General features: G+C 38.7%; 1 protein-coding gene across 1 annotated transcript in view; it reads left to right on the forward strand.

Annotated features, from left to right (window-relative positions):
* prr12b (proline rich 12b) overlaps nt 1–14,895 on the forward strand; it is an 84,579-nt gene that overhangs the window by 23,964 nt on the left and 45,720 nt on the right.

Below are 14,895 nucleotides of genomic sequence, written 5' to 3' on the forward strand. Positions count from 1 at the left end.
CCTGCTACTATGGAGGAGTTGTCTGAACTGATGGGAAAATATTTCTCCAAGCATAGTTCTGTTCTGAATAACCCATAATGTTTTAATTTAGGGGGGCATGTAAATAATTTGCATTTACTGAATATGTACTTACTAAGTACCACTGTTCAAAAAGTTGAATAAAGAAACAAACAAATGTTTGCCTTTTTTAAAAAAAAATTAAAAGCACTTTGTAGAACATCACATCAGTTACAATGTAGAATCAATGTCATGTATAGTTTACAAATGACAAAATGTTCACATAAAATCATGACAGCATTTAAATAATATCACCCACTACTAGCATTCTGTAATTTACTGTCTCTTTTGAAAACTTATCACTACATTTACAGCACAAGACTTTTAGGAATATTTAACAAGAGCTTTTTTCCCTGGTTTTACTACCACACTGGGGCACATGTTCACCAAAACGCAGCAAACCTTCACCATCTTATCCAGGAGGGTCACCTCTTCACCCTCACATGGAAGAAGTAATCTGATTGGCATGGTGGGATGTCGCATGTAGTTTGAAGCAGGGTTTTTGTAGTGCCCCATGTGTAGTGTTGGAACCCAGTCAGGATTTGTTTCTTTCATTTCACAGACTGGTTTGCTGCAATAATGCCAAATAATTAGCAACTCTATAAATAGAAGGTAGTTCTGCATGTTTGTTCTAATTTGCTATGCTATATGCTATAATCACCTCAGAGCGCATTGAAAATAAAACTAACAGGCTATAAAGAGTAATATGAACTTATTTAGAACTTAGCAGAATGAAAATACTGGAGCACACCAACAGATATCTGGGGATGGTAGAGAACTGAATATCAGCTCGTCTCACAGCTGCTATCCAGGCTAGACGCCTTCTTTTGGTAACATCCAACACATAAGCTCCGTCATAATGCTTCCAGGTGAGGAAACAATGAAAAGAGAGCCAGAGCCCTATTAACGTACGGATCTAGAAAGAAGACATTTTTAACTCTGAGGGAGATGGAGAATGAGCCTATTTCCAAAAAAAAGTGGTGTGTTCCTTTAAGTACTATATTGTATATATTGTCAAAAACTAAAGTGTACATAGCAGTTGTTGTATCTTGTTTACTGTATCACTGACAGATAATTTCAAAGTCAAGTGAACGCTAAATTATAGTGAGATATTTTGTAATGTGAAATACTGTAAGCAAATGAATAAACAACCTAATTCTTGCTAAACCTTTGACTCTGTTTTGTTTGAATCCAACTGTTTTTTGCAGATGTACATAAAACATGTTGTTACTTTTAGTATTATTATCATTATCATCATTATTGCACTAAATACATTTTAAATAAAGGATACTTTGATATACATTCTACTGTAAGGTTGGAAATGTATTTTCTTCACCCTAAAATATCTTTTGAAATGTATTTTGGTTTGAAACAAATATATTTTCAATTTCAAAAATGTTTTTTTTGAGCATCACAAATACAACATATATTTACCATATATTTGAAATATATTTTGGCCAGGAAAAATGTATTTTTTTTACCGTATGGGACACTGCAGTTTAATGTTGCAAAGCACCGTTTTTAACTTCAGTGGATATTATACATGGTTATGCTCAGGATATGTCAGCCCATTTCTACTGGAAATGCCTTTTGGTTAAACTTTCAGCAAGGAATTTGCATTTGCACTATTAAATTTTTATATAGCTGTAATGCACATAAAAAACAGCTGCTTGTTTAAGTGAAAATAAATGGATGGTTGTTTTTTTTTTGCTCTAGTAAAGTTGTGGAGTTGTATTTTGTCTCGCATCAATTATATCGTCACTTATATCATTATCGCAAATTTTCAAATATATATTGTGATAAATATTTTTGGCCATATCGCCCTGCTCTAATTCCCATACAAGTTTTTACAAGAATGTGCAGTCGTTTGAACTAAATCCACTCGTGCTGCTCCCATATTAATTAAGAAGGGAAGTAGAAGCCAGGTAATCAAATGCACCTGAATAACTGATCATAAGTAAATGCGACCATTTCTATAAACGTTTTGGTAGTTTTCTGGTCAGGAGCATTGAGGTGTGTAGTAGGATAATAACAAGGAGGAAAAACACTAGCAATAAACTTAAAGAAGCAACTGCATATCAATCTGGGAAGAATTTTAAGGTTGTTTCCAAACAATCAACAATGCAGTTAGACAAGTACTGTTCCCCTGGCAAACCCAGAGTCATCCATTGTATTACAAGTGCGATTCGTTACTTCAGAGAACATGAAGCTCCGTATGCACTGTTCTTGAGCTAATCTGAAGGCCACATGAAGTTTGGAGGTCTGTAGCATTGGACTGCAGAAAGTTGGTGACCTACATGCTACTGACCTCAGCATCTGTTGACCAAGCTCTGTGCTTTTACGTGAGTTTCTGTCATTCCCAATCGCTTTCACTTTATAATAACATAAAGTGGTGAGCAAGGTCCCAGATTCTTATGCTAGGGACGTGTACATATACAAACACCCGCAAAGGTCAATGAACTCAGGTAACGTTATAAAGAAGAGTGGGGCTAAATTCTTCCATGTTGTCAGAGACTGAGAGTCAGACAGAAAATTATTGTGAGATTATTTCTGCTAAAGGTGGTTATACAAGCTATTAAATCATGGTGTATACTTAGTTTTTCATATGACTGTATATTACACTATATGGGCACTAGTTTAAAGACCAAATTAATGACATTTGCTGAACCTAACCCTGGCTTTAATCCTTGCTAAAGACAGTATAATGAAAAGAAATTGTTCTTTTTGTCATCGTATAGAAAAAGTGAACATAGTTTGTGTGTGGATATATGTGTTAATTTGCCGTAGGTAGTTTTTTTTCTGTTTGTTTAGGCCTGCTGCCACTGCTGCTACTGTACGCCACTTGTCAAGTTTCTTAATTAAAGCACACACTAAACCCAGTGCTAAGATATGCCAGGTTTATGGCTTAGCTTTGGAAATACTAATACTGTGGGGATACTGTTCATTCTGTGCATCCCGATGTCACCCAATTTGTGCTACAGCGGATAATGAGCCAAACCTTAAAGACTGATCCGTATGTGTTGGTTTACAGTACACATCAACTTTTAAATGTCTCGCATTACTGATGCAATCTCACAGTCCAACAATGCTAGCCTGTCATTCTTCATATCCTCCCAGTAAACCTGATGTAGGGGGTGGGGGGGAGTGGGCACATTGTTTTTTTTCTTTTCTCAGACTTCAGAGAAAAGAAAAAAAAGACGTGCCCACTTTTTCTCCGCTGGCCCTAATCCTCTTCCGTACTGATGTGTTTGTCCACTGAGTTAATGTGATCTGTGAATCATATCTCTGTGTACATCTTGAGATATGATTTCACCCAGGTGTTATCTATATTCCTCCAGCACAAAGAAAAAGTAATATATTGTACATGGTTATGTGCCAAAAGCATTACCATAAGAGGATAGCATAACACAGAACTCATCACAAAGTTAATTTACACCTGTAGGTCAATGCTAATTACAATTTGCATATTAGCAATCCTAAATTACCAGTAAATAATGCTAGTTTTAGAAATCATGTAACTGCACCGTTTGTTGGAGAAACCTGAGAGAGACTCTAGAGGTCACTTGGTTGAGTGACGAAACATTTCTCCCAATGAAAATCCCACATACAGATGAATGGAATCAGGGCTAATACCAGAACGTTTCATGGTGGGAATTAATTAGATATGAATGTGACTGACATTTTACTATTCAGCTAATAGCACAGAAACACCATTACTGAAGGTTATGGATGATCTTCAACTGGCCTCTGACTGTGGACTCATCTCGTGTTTGTTCTGCTAGACCTCAGTGCAGCAGCGTTCAATACCACTGATCATTTTATTACATAGACTAGGATACTTATGTTTAATATATGGTATTAAAGGAAATGCACTGTACTGGCTGAAATTTTAAATCTCATATAGATTCCAATTTGTGCATAAAAATTAGAAGTCTTGGTTAGAAAGTTGGACATGGAGTTCCACAGGGTTGCATGCTAGGACCAAAATATTTTATGTTATACATGCCCCTATGAGGTAATATTATAAAACATTGCTAACATTGCTCTGCAGATGATATCCAGTTCTATTTATGATAGACTACACCAAGTAAAAACTGGAGATTCAATACATCGCTGCTCAAAGATGAAGACTATTAAATATTTTAAAAAAGAGTGGACTTCCTATTTAGACTTTAATGACACTCCCGGAACATCAGCTTCTGTTCTATGGGAAGCAGGGAAAGCTGTGATGAGAGGTAAAATAATTTCTTTCTCATCACACAGATAGATAGATATAATTTTATTTCGAACATGCAAATATAATTGAAATAACAACAGAAAAAAAACAAAAAAAACAAAACTTAAAAATCATCAAGTTTTCATGTATATATCTGTCTACAGAATGCGTGTGCTCAAAAAGGAGTAGGATGAAGTTTACACTTTTCTTGTTCCTACCCCCTTATTTCAAATTTCATTTCTTACAAATCCATATCCAGGATTCAACATTATTTGATCATATATGGTTGACTATGTACAAGTCTAACACATTGAACATACACAAATAAAAACCATTTTCAGCACGTAAACCAGAACAACAACAAACTACATTTTTACATAATCTCTGAGCTTGTTTTATATCTATGTGACAAACACCTTAATGAACACTTAAGGTTGGGTTACTCAGGCCTTGATCTATAAAAAAAAAATGAGGACACAATGAGACAACTCAGTCACTGAGAGGAAGATTTCCTATATTCATGCAATTTATTATTTTTGAACAATCGTGTGAATTTTTGTATTGATGTACTTGTCTTGATCTCACGTGTACAGGTGTTCCACACACTAACTCCTCTGACTGTAATGCTGTGATATTTTACATTTGTCCTTACTACTGGCTTGCTGAACATAAGGATTTCTCTCAGGTCAGGAGTATTTGGTCTTATTTGGAACAAGTTCTGAATGTTGTGGGGCAAAGATTTATTTGCTACTTTGTACATTGTTTGCACAGTTCTGAGGTCAACCAAATCTTTAAATTTGAGAATATTTAATTTGATAAAAAGTGGATTTGATGGTTCTCTTGAAGTAGCTTTATTTAATTCAATTCAATTCAATTCAATTTTATTTATATAGCACCAAATCACAACAAAAGTCGCCTCAAGGCGCTTTATATTGTACAGTCGATCGTACAATAATACATACAGAGAAAAACCCAGCAATCATATGACCCCCTATGAGCAAGCACTTTGGCGACAGTGGGAAGGAAAAACTCCCTTTTAACAGGAAGAAACCTCCGGCAGAACCAGGCTCAGGGAGGGGCGGGGCCATCTGCTGCGACCGGTTGGGGTGAAAGAAGGAAGACAGGATAAAGACATGCTGTGGAAGAGAGACAGAGATTAATAACAGATATGATTCGATGCAGAGAGGTCTGTTAGCACATAGTGAGTGAGAAAGGTGACTGGAAGGGAAAACTCAATGCATCATGGGAATCCCGGCAGCCTACGTCTATTGCAGCATAACTAAGAGAGGATTCAGGGTCACCTGGTCCAGCCCTAACTATATGCTTTAGCAAAAGGAAAGTTTGAAGCCTAATCTTGAAAGTAGAGATAGTGTCTGTCTCCTGAATCCAAACTGGAAGCTGGTTCCACAGAAGAGGGGCCTGAAAACTGAAGGCTCTGCCTCCCATTCTACTTTTAAATACTCTAGGAACAACAAGTAGGCCTGCAGTGCAAGAGCGAAGTGCTCTAATAGGGTGATATGGTACTACAAGGTCATTAAGATAAGATGGGGCCTGATTATTTAAGACCTTGTATGTGAGGAGCAGGATTTTGAATTCAATTCTGGATTTAACAGGAAGCCAAAACAGGAGAAATCTGCTCTCTCTTTCTAGTCCCTGTCAGGACTCTTGCTGCAGCATTTTGGATCAGCTGAAGGCTTTTCAGCGAGTTTTTAGGACATCCTGATAATAAAGAATTACAGTAGTCCAGCCTGGAAGTAATAAATGCATGAACTAGTTTTTCAGCGTCACTCTGAGACAGGATATTTCTAATTTTAGAGATGTTGCACAAATGGTTGCACAAATGGAAGAAAGCAGTGTTACATATTTGTTTAATATGTGCGTTGAAGGACATGTCCTGGTCAAAAATGACTCCAAGGTTCCTCACAGCATTACTGGAGGCCAAGGTAATGCCATCCAGAGTAAGAATCTGCTTAGATACCATATTTCTAAGATTTTCAGGGCCGAGTACAATAACCTCAGTTTGATCTGAATTAAGAAGCAGAAAGTTAGCGGCCATCCAGGTCTTTATGTCTTTAAGACATTCCTGCAGTTTAACTAATTGGTGTGTGTTACCTGGCTTCATGGATAGATAGAGCTGCGTGTCATCAGCATAGCAGTGAAAATTTATGCTATGTCTTCTAATGATGCTGCCTAGGGGAAGCATGTATAATGTAAACAGAATTGGTCCTAGCACTGAACCCTGTGGAACTCCATAACTGACCAATTATTGTAAATGTGAATGTTATCAGGAAATGATCAGACAGCAGAGGGTTTTCAGGAAACACTGTTAAATGTTCAGTTTCTATGCCATATGTTAAAACAAGATCTAGAGTGTGATTAAAGTGGTGGGTGGGTTCTTTTACATTTTGAGAGAAGCCAATTGAGTCTAATAACAGATTAAATGCCATGTTGAGGCTGTCATTTTTAGCATCTACATGGATGTTAAAATCACCCACAATAATTATTTTATCTGAGCTGAGCACTAAATCAGATAAAAAGTCTGAGAAATCAGAGAGAAACTCTGTGTAAGGCCCAGGTGGACGATAGATGATAACAAGTAAGACTGGTTTCTGAGTTTTACAGCTGGGGTCCAGAGTAAGGATCTTGTTAGACAGTGTTTCTAAGATTTTTACGCCCGTTACAATAACCTCAGTTTTATCTGAACTTAGAAGCAGAAATTAAAGCTCATTATGTGTCTAAGACATCCCGGCAGTTTAACCAATAAAAGTGGGTATCACCTGCATAGCAGTGAAAATGTACGCTATGTCTTTGTTAAGGGAAAATCCCAAACAGAAGTCTGCCAAGGTAAACAGAAACACAGTGAAACAAAATACTTAATCACATGTACATGGGTGAACGTCTCAAGTGAGAGTCACCCAGTGTACTTCTTTATTCGTGCATTTATAGTCACTGGCGCCCACACAACAGGGCGGCGTATTTTCGCTCTTCTCAGAAAAATGACTATACAACAGTATGTGGCTATCTTACTGGAACATTCCGTTCCGGAATGTTAGTGCATAGGGAGTGGAGATAAGAGTGGTTCAGGTGTATGTGTGTGTGTTAGAGATTCAGAAGGACGCAGCCCTTCTTCTTGTTAGAGAGCGCAGATAAAAGTGTCCAGCTCTCCTCTTCCTGCTTGTTCAGCTATTATCGCTGTGAGAAAGAATTTATAAAACAGTCTTGTAGTGGACAACAGTCTAAGTCATCAAAAGGTCAACATACAGTATTCTATCATATGCAAACTTATATCATTAAAAGCTTATACTGACTACTAAGTACAATTTTCCATTGACATTCCCTCCTGTTGTCAGTATAAGTTTCAAGTGAGATATCAGTATGTAACATCTTGTTGTACAGTTTCTATCACACCATCATTAATCACACAAAGTCTTCATGTTCCAACAGGTCGGGGTCATCATCATCATCATTTGTCACGGCTATGTATGCAGCAACAGTGGAAACAATTATACAGTTAATCATGAGTTTTAGACATGGCAGGATACATGTTACAAAAACACAAAATAAAAGTGAAAATACAAAAAGGGATAAATAGAATAAATAAGAATAAGAATACAAAGGAATTGCAAGTATTTCAAGTATTTCAAATATTGAAGTCTACTGCACCGTTGGTTTTTAACAAAAAGTATTGCACAGTGAAAAGGGAGTAGTAGTCTTTTTAGCAGTCACTTGTATTACTTACATAGTCCTGATTTTGGTCCTGCTGGATCTGTCTCAAGGCGTTCAGGGCATCAGTCATGTTTGATGAGTGTACATTGTCTGATGTGTGTATGTGTCATGTCTCACTCAATCAACAAGTGCACGTCTGTTCAGGTGTGTGTTTCTCTTCATTTTGAGTCAGTGTGTGTAGATGTGTATGTTTGTGTATGTTGGCGTGTTCATCACTTTCCTGTTCTGGTGTTTTGGGTAAACCACGGCCTGAAGCGTGCCCTGGGGTCCTTGCCCTCCTCCTTTTCAGTCCGGTTGCGACCATTGCTGCTGCTGCTCAAAGTTCAGTGTGTCCTGGTCCTGGCCCCAATTGGGGCAGTCCTTTCTCCAGTGTCCATGCTCACCGCAGGTAAAACCTGCATCTTCTTCTGTGTTTTGTCCATTCTGAGGTGCCTTTTGACCTCAGTTGCTCCTCCTGTCTCTGGCACGCCCTTTCTTCTGCTGCCCGATCATCCGGGTGGTAGTATGAAGTAGGCACGTTGTCCACACAGCCAGGCCATTCCCTGCACCCAGTAGGTGCCGTTGCTGGGCGCGGACGTGTTTACAGGTGCGCCCTCTCCGTTGGCAGCGGTTTGGTTACAGTTGGTGGTGTTGCCTAGGGTCTGTTACCGTTGTCTTGTCGGTAGCACATGGAGTGGTTCTTCCTGGGGTTTGGTCCAAGAACACTGGGAAGTGAATGGACGTGTTCCGATTCGTCACATTGAAGTTGATCCAGAAGAGCCGGTCACACGTTCCGTTGTCAAGTCCAGCGTTTTCGCGGTGATTACCTCGTATCGGGTGGTCCCTGGAAGATACTAAGAAGGTTAAGCGAATAGATGATAGAGCTTGTCTCATCAATGATGATTTTCTTATGCTGATAGCCAACGCCTGAAAAGCTGGCGGCACGTTTGGCTTGTGTTCTGTTCTTTATTGTCCTCGAAAAGTGCGAGGAGTCCTGCTAGGAGCAGGAGGACAGCTGCTAGGACGGCGAGTGTCTTCATGACAGCCAAACACACCTAGATCCTCGGGTGAGTAGACTACTGGCGAGAAGTAGAGGGCGGATATACCCAATCAGCCTCTCTTCACCAGGTAGATCACCAGAAGGTAGGGGTGCTGGAGTCTATGAGTCTGGGCTGTCACTCACTTTCTTGCAGTGACTTTGGTGAATCCAAGATGGTCTCTCTGCTATCTTACAGGCGGTTGGTGGTGATAAGCACTTGGTATGGGCCTTCCCAGCGGGGCGAGCTCCAATTCTTTCTCTGGAGAACTCGAATCAGGACCCAATCACCTGGCTTCAACCTGCAAGATACTGGAGAAGATTCAGAAGGCAGTTTATTGTTCAAAACAATATCTTTGTTTTCTAGTAGCTTCGACATCCATTCTGCTAGTGTGGTCTCTCTGATTGATTTATCTAAAGGTTCACTTGTGATTGGCAGTGGAAATAGTCTGCCATGAATGATTTCAAAAGGTGTGAGTTTCTGAGAACTTTGTGTCAGTCTCATCCACATTTTTACCAGGCCTATACACTCAGGCCATGGTCTCGCTGTTTCTTCCATACATTTTCTAAGTCTCTGTTTTATTGTGCCGTTAGTTCTTTCTGCTAGGCCGGCACTTTGAGGATGATAAGCACAGTGATATTTGATGTTAAACCCTAGTGCTTCAGAGACTTTGCTGATTACCTCATTGACAAAGTGTGTCCCATTATCTGATCTTATCAGAGTGGGGATGCCATATGTTGGAATGAAATGGTTACATAAGCATTTTGCTGAAGTTTCGAAATTTAGAGTGTAAAAGTGTTTTGGAGATTATATCTCCTATCCCTCCTGTTGACGCATGGAGAGTAACTCCATGTGTCACTAAGGCTGCGGTTTTGTGTAGAGATTTTGGAAGTATTGGTTTTCCTTCACAAATCATCAAGTCATCTCTTAGTTGCGCTCCGCATTTCAGCCATTTCTTTTGCTCAGCTGTGGGAGCTGCTTTTTGTTCATCCTTTGTCAGTTTTAGTTTGCATCACACTTCTGAGTTAAAAGAATGTGAAAATCATTAGATTTATTAGATAGGTTTGTATTATCCTATACTGCTGATTTACTGTGAGTGAGTTACACTGTTTCATGACATTTCATACTGCCGAGTTATGAAGAGAATATTGTATTCAGAGAGTAGGGGCCTCTCTCTTTTTTTTTTCTTTGTGATAGTAAAGAGAACAGAGCACATGCCACGGGAGCGTCACCCCCACCTTTGGTGGAAGCAGAAAAACAGGGAGCCAAGGTCATAACTCAGGCTCACAAAGAGTCAGAAAGAATGTGAATACTTAGTTTTTTGGCTGTGGCGCATTTTGTATGGCTTCTTTTCTTTGTTTAGTAGCTTTCTGCCTTCACCTGAGGGTGTGCCCTAAGCATGTGACTTCAGGTCTCCATAATTGGAGTTTATTTAAAGATAAATAAGATGATTTCATATATTGCTCGCAGATCATGCACTAGACGGTATGTTGCAGTATTAGCCTGCTTCAACACTTAAGCAAGACATCACTCTTTGTTTTATTATTATTATTATTATTATCCTGTCTCAAAACAGAAAATGAAATTGTAGTTGTTCTTGGCTGAGAAACACAAAACCTCTCTTTTTTTTCTTTTTTTTTTTTTTTCAAAACAAGAAACTAAGTTTTAATTTTTCAGCCTTGTCACATAAAACAAAACAGACAACCCAGCTCTCAGCTGGCTCTGGACTTAACATCATCAAGGACGCATGGTGAGAGCTACTTCAGAAGTTACAGTGCTCATTACTCAAGCAACATTTAAAAAAAAAAAAGGAACAAAAAAACAAAACTCAGCACACTGCACAGAGAACAACAACAAGACACAACTGAAGGTGTTGTTCTTGTTTGTTCTCCTTGAATTATAGAATAAAGTTATTACATCTGCATTAGTAAATCATATGCCTAATCATTATGTGTCACTGTGATCCACAAGTATGATCACAAATTTGTTTTCCAAACTTACTAAGCAAACAAACAAAAATAAAACAAATTGCCTATGGCATCATCAAGGCTTTGCGTTCATATTAATTGAGTGTAAGCTGCTTTCTTCATTGCAAGTATTTATTACAATATGGTTTAATTCATGCATCTTATCACTGAGTTCTAAATTCAACCTATCTCCTCACACACACACGGTTTCCTGTCACCGACAGGCACACATTTCCTGTTTCTGCAGACTCTGTCTTTCATTGTATTTATAGTCTAAAAACCCTCTTTAATTCTACTAAAAACAATCTAAATCCCTTGATCTAAAAACGATACACCTTTATTTCACACACACTTTTAAATTGAGCTCTTTCAGACATCAGGAATCATCACACACACTGCCTTTTCTCTCAAACTTCCACTTGTTCACTCACTCCACTATGGACCTTTGTAGTGTTATTATTACTTATGTTTTATTATTTTTGTACAAATCACACCCAATCACTCAAAACCTACTACTCACAGCATTCACACAGTTAAAATCACTCAAAATATGCTTCCATACGAGTATTTCAGACGTGCTTTTCAAGATATATAGAGGTCACTCACTGTACATCCACAGTAATGAATTCAAACTCTATTTATACAATTGTAGTGAGCAAAACCAGCATCTCCATGCGCGTCACCGCTCCTCATTAGCTTGGTAGTGTCCACATATTTAATTCAGCTTCTCAATCTTGTAGCTTTAGCTGTTGTATACAGGGTTTGGCTCATTAGTTGTTAGTATAGGTTTGCTCTTCATCTTAACAAAGTCTCATCTAAGATGACAGGTTTGCAAGCAGGTCAAGTGTCTCTATGCACCCGATTAGTGTAGTTATTTCCTTATTTTCTTCATCTCATATATCATTGTACTGAGTTTGAGCAAACCTTAAGCTTGAATCAGACTACTTTTAACAATCTTCCACCTCGCATCATAACTGACTGAGGTGCCTCTTCCTATTAATAGTATGTCATTATTAATGTTATCATTGTATTGTTTTTCCTTTTTTATAACAGCAACAGTATATTACAATACACTACTTTACTACTAATATACGATAGTATATTAGTTTATATTTTATTATGTATCCATCACGGGTCTGTGTGAACCTGCAGCTTCACACCTTCCCAAGCTGGAGACATTTTCCTTGGCTGAACAATGACACAGCCTTAATATGCCTTATGCATCTCTTTTTATTTGATATATTTTGTGTGAATTATCTGGTTTCACGCATTCTATTCATTCAGCTTGGTTGTCTTCCCAATTTTGTTTCATTGCTTTAATTTAAGTTAACCTTAATTTAACCTTTTGTTTATTCCACTTCATTCCTCTTTCCATGCTTTAAAATATTACAACTCTTGTGTATGCTTTGATTTCTTTTTAGCTTCCTTTTCAGTATTTATTTCTGCTTGGAGGGTTTCTTATCATTTAGTTAATGCATTTTCCCTCCCACGTGGGACATTTAGTTTTCTTAGGATTTCTCCATCTATATGCACTAATTTGTCCGGCGCCTGGATATTTCTTTTCTAGCCACTGCTCGTCAGCAGTGAGTTTTGTTGCTTTATTACCCATTATTAGTTTATGCTTCTTTTAGCGCTTAGTAATACACACACACCTGCGGCGCTTTCACTGGCACGAGAACAGAGAGAGGTAGCTGACACGCCCTTCTACTTTCAAGCTATTCTTGAAAGTGGTGTCACCTTTACGTGATGAAACACGACCTTCCTCTCAGTTCACCAGTACTTCAGCGACCAACAGTAAACAAATTAGTGGAATAGTTCAGCCTTCTTATTGTGCTGTAAAAATCAACTTATTCCACCAACAAAATGAACAATAAAGACAGACAATTACGCGCGTTCCCGGAGGCTACCAATCTGTTAAGACGAGCCTACTTTTACCCTTTCGGGGAGCTCTCAATCCCTCTGGACAAGCTCAATATTTATTTACTTTAACCCTTTCGGGGAGCTCTCAATCCGGACAAGCTACTTTAATAACCCTTAAGGGGAGCTCTCAATCCGGACAAGCTACTTTAATAACCCTTAAGGGGAGCTCTCAATCCCTCTGGACAAGCTACTTTAATAACCCTTTCGGGGAGCTCTCAATCCGGACAAGCTACTTTAACTTTTAGGTTTCGTTTTCGATTTCACGCAAACCTCTTTGTCTCAAAGTTATCTGTCTTACCTTAATGCTGGTTTCTTCAGATGCACCCGATCAGCCCCCGACGGTGCGGACCACTTATAAGACGTTGGCCAAGACCCGAATTCACGTCCTTGGGCTTTATCACGCACCTAGTGCGTGAGCTGTCGACAGACTTCAATGTGGGCTTCTCGCACCGACGGGATCTGGTGAGGTGCCTCTTGTGGGAGCTGCTTTAAATAGGCCGTCCCATCCGGCTCGAAGGACCAAGAAATGTTAAGGGAAAATCCCAAACAGAAGTCTGCCAAGGTAAACAGAAACACAGTGAGACAAAATACTTAATCACATGTACATGGGTGAACGTCTCAAGTGAGAGTCACCCAGTGTACTTCTTTATTCGTGCATTTATAGTCACTGGTGCCCACACAACAGGGCGGCGTATTTTCGCTCTTCTCAGAAAAATGACTATACAACAGTATGTGGCTATCTTACTGGAACATTCCGTTCCAGAATGTTAGTGCATAGGGAGTGGAGATAAGAGTGGTTCAGGTGTATGTGTGTGTGTTGTGAGATTCAGAAGGACGCAGCCCTTCTTCTTGTTAGAGAGCGCAGATAAAAGTGTCCAGCTCTCCTCTTCCTGCTTGTTCAGCTATTATCGCTGTGAGAAAGAATTTATAAAACAGTCTTGTAGTGGACAACAGTCTAAGTCATCAAAAGGTCAACATACAGTATTCTATCATATGCAAACTTATATCATTAAAAGCTTATACTGACTACTAAGTACAATTTTCCATTGACAGTCTTCTAAAGCACATATAATGTAAACAGAACTGGTCTTTGCACAGAAGCCTGTGGAGCTTCATAATTAACCTCAGTGTGTGAAGAGGACTCTCCATTTAATAATAGCTGTAATAAAATGTTATGGCCAACGGTGTTAAACGCTGCACTTAGCAGGGAAGATTTCAACATTTCAATATGCATGAAGGCTGAAAACTGATTAGATTAATGTCTGATGATCTTTTCTGTACTTCTTCAAGTTTGTAACACCAAACATATTAAAGGATGATATAAGGTTCACAGGAAGAGTTGAATTAGACACACATTTACTATTTTTCTTTGTACTCTTTCTTTCTTGACATGTTTAATATGATTACTGTCACAGGAGAAAATGAACCTTATGCAGTTTAAAAACTTTTTATTTAATCAAACTGTAATGTTGTTGAACTCTGACGGCCGTGTCTTTTAATCTTGTCAACAAATCCCTAATCATCTAAATGTGCCATTTATCATCTTGTAAAATGTTCCCTCTGCTTATGTTGCACGTCTCCCCTGACACTCTCTGCTTCACCTCTCCTGTGCAGATGGTCCAACCGCTGCCTCCTTAAACAGGTGTGTTTAAATCTCTTTACCTCTGTTGTGAACTTCACACAAAGTTTGTGGTAACAAAATCAAACTGAGGAGGATCTCGTTTGAAAAACACGCACTCACAAGACAAAATAAAAACAGACTGCACAAAGTAAAAGCAGAGCCCTCACAGCTGCTAGTACAAAACACAGTAACAACGTGCGTATTAGATACCCTCAGTCCCAAAAGCATAAATATGAAAAAATGGGATCACCAAGAATATCCTAAAAATGGCATTGAGGGGGGTGTTACAGTGAAAAAACAAAAAGCAGCCATATTTTCATCTGAAAATGTTGAATTTTAGTAAAAACAATGCTCTGTAGTTTGATACTGACG

Source organism: Oreochromis aureus, linkage group 4, assembly GCF_013358895.1.
Source record: "Oreochromis aureus strain Israel breed Guangdong linkage group 4, ZZ_aureus, whole genome shotgun sequence".
Lineage (NCBI taxonomy): Eukaryota > Metazoa > Chordata > Actinopteri > Cichliformes > Cichlidae > Oreochromis > Oreochromis aureus.